This window comes from Tupaia chinensis, unplaced genomic scaffold, assembly GCF_000334495.1.
Source record: "Tupaia chinensis unplaced genomic scaffold, TupChi_1.0 Scaffold000451_2, whole genome shotgun sequence".
In the NCBI taxonomy this organism is placed as follows: Eukaryota; Metazoa; Chordata; class Mammalia; order Scandentia; family Tupaiidae; genus Tupaia; species Tupaia belangeri.
In genome coordinates, this window is record NW_006159958.1 from 2,203,823 (window position 1) to 2,206,667 (window position 2,845).

The following is a 2,845-nucleotide window of genomic DNA, read 5'->3' on the forward strand; positions in this document are numbered from 1 at the left end:
TCAAGGAACCCTTAACCCAGCAGGAAAGGTGGCTGAGCCTGCAGAGAAACTGAGGCCCAGAGAGGTGAGGATCTGGTCCCCAGTGGACAGGCTAGTTGGAGGAGACACTGAGAGTCTCTGATTCTGGAGACGTTTCCCATACCCTGTCCTAGGGTCCTGGTGGAGATTGGTTCTCCTCCCCAGCAGAGGTGAAGAAGCATTTGCAGTTGCCCGGGTAGCAGGCACTTTTCTAAAGTCACAGACAGAAGGTGTCACCAGCCTCAGGGGTCCTCCATGGAGGTCTTCTCCCAGCCTTCCCCACCCAAGAGTCCCTAGACCAGCTTTTTCTGGCTGTCCCTGAGTGGCTGTCGCTCCCACTCATATTCCTGCCCCAGTGCCAACATCCATTGTCATCCTGATGTGGACTTGCCCCTGATCCCTGGCCAGGCTTCAAGGGAGAGGAAGGGAGAAGCTTGGATGTGCTCATCTCTTCTTGCCACCTTCTGGAGGCAGCAGAGGCCTGGTGGGATCGAGTCACCCTGGTGGGGCCTTTACTTGAAACCTCCCCCCTCCTCATTTGGTCTGGCTTGACTTATACAGGAGCTAAGGCGTAGGGCCTCATTAGGCAAGTGAGGCCTAGTAAGATGCACCAGTCCCCTTCCCAGCCTGGTGACCAGGCTTCTGGATGGGCACAGAGATTTGCACCCAGGCTCTGGATTCAGGTCCAGCCCTAAGAACCAGAGGCCAGAATCCAACTCCCAATAACAGTACCACTAGCTGCTCCCCCACTCCCACCACCACCGCCACCATCCAGAGAGACTGAGGCAGGGACAGAGGACTCCAAGCAGGTGGCAGAGTCCAGCAGGCCAGCTCAGAGCTCTCAGGAAAGGCCCTCTCAGCTCTGCCTGGGGTCACACATCCACAGAGTTCTTAACAGCTGCAGTACCACTGGGGGAAGCCAGGATTGGATCCTTAGGGACACCCAGCTTTGGGGACAAAGGACAACAGTTTGGGTCAAATGCAGGTTGGGTTCTGGGTTCAATCTGGAGTTGGGATTGGGGGGTTCAGCGTGGAACTTGGATAAATGGCTGGCCTCAGCGGGGGGCCCCTGCTCTGGGAGCCTTGGGCAAGAGGCAGGCTGTGGACCGGCTAATGGCGCTCCCCGTCTGTTCCCAGGGTGGCCACGCGGCCAGGTTGCAGCAGGAGTGTGACTATCTGAGGATGATCGAGGTACAGCACAAGCAGTGCCTGGAGGAGGCCAGGCTGGAGAACGAGACCACAGGTGAGGCCTCCTGAGAAGGGTGGGGCTGCAGACGCCCCTGGAGCCCAGGTCCAGGTCACGTTCCTTCCCCATGTGCTGGCTGGGGACCATGGGCAGCACTGCCGAGCTGCTGGTTGGTGAGGAGAGGCTGGGAGAGCCAGATGGAAGAAGGGAGAGGCTGACAGGCCCCCATGTTCCCCTCATCCCCTCCCAGGTCTGGGGAGCACCCACTATCACTGAAGAGTGCTTACGGCACATGGTGTCAACTCTTCCTTTACAGTTCCTTCTCTCCTCCGGAAAAAGTAGAGGTGATGTCCCCAGCTACCAGCCCACCTAGATGCTGTATGATAGGGCCCAGTGGACAATGAGGGCAGACAGGTCCCAGGACCTGGCCCAGCCCAAGGAGGAGTTGGGGCGGCAGCCTGATAGGGTCACTCCCAGGTGCTGGGGATGGGGAAAACTGACCCCAGAACAGCACGCTCCAGGATTAGAACACGGTACAGGGTTAGCATCTTAGAGGGTGAGTAGAGGACACGGGGTCACAGTGACATGAGCTCACAGTGTGTGACCCCCGACCCCCCCCACACACAGGGACCACATGGAAGCTTGGAGTCTGGAGCAGGATGGGCATCAGGCTAGTTCAGACAGATCTAGAACCATCAGCCTGGGGAGGGGGTGAGGAACCAAGGTCCAGCTCCTTCCTCACAACGAAGGCTCTGCCACCAGGACACCCAGAAGAAGCGATAGTGCCACCGCCCACACACGGCCCCTAACCACAAACAGGAGCACTGGGCTGGCGTCACCATTCCAGCCCACCCTCAGCAAGCCAGATGGGCTGTCAGCTCCTTATCTTGATTGGACAAGTCAAGGTCAGCCCCAGAGACCGAGCACATTGGGATGCCGACTCTTCCTCCTTAGCTCAAGGGCCTGGGAAAGCCCCCGGCAGTGTGCAGGGTGGGACCTAGCTGCCCAGCCCAGTGCCCAGCCAGGATCGACAACAGCACCCTCCACTTGGCTCAGTAGCTGGGGGTTGAGCCAGACTTGAGAAAACAGGCAGGTTTGGAGAAGCAGAGAGGCTAGGAAGTGGGGGGGCACGGGGACAGACCGCCCCTGGGAGGTGGGCGTCAGGCTCAAGGCTTGTGGAGGGGGAGTGAGGGCCGGCCCCAGAGCTGGAGGCAGTGAGGAGGCTGACTGCTCTGGGCCTCCATCCCAGGCCTCCCCCAGGCTGGGTCTCCTATTACGTAACAGCCTTGCGCAGCACAGGGGGCACCTTTAGTCTCCCTGCTCCCGTGCCCTGCCTGAGTCCTCTTATGTAACCCCACTGTGTTCCCCCACGCGGCCTGGACCCAGACTTTCTGTCTCCTGCATGGAGTCTCAAAGAGGGGTGGCCCCTGGGGCCAACAAGAGGTGCAGAGCTTAAGATGCCTGGATCCCACGTGGCTGACTGCATGATTCAAGTCCCAGACCCGGAGGCTTGAAAAGCAAGCCAGACACATGTGTGTCCATGTATGCATATCCAGTCCCAAAAGGAGAAAGGAAGAGAAGGGATTCTCACTTTCTCTCTCTCTCTCTCTCTCTCTCTCTCTCTCTCTCTCTCTCTCTCTC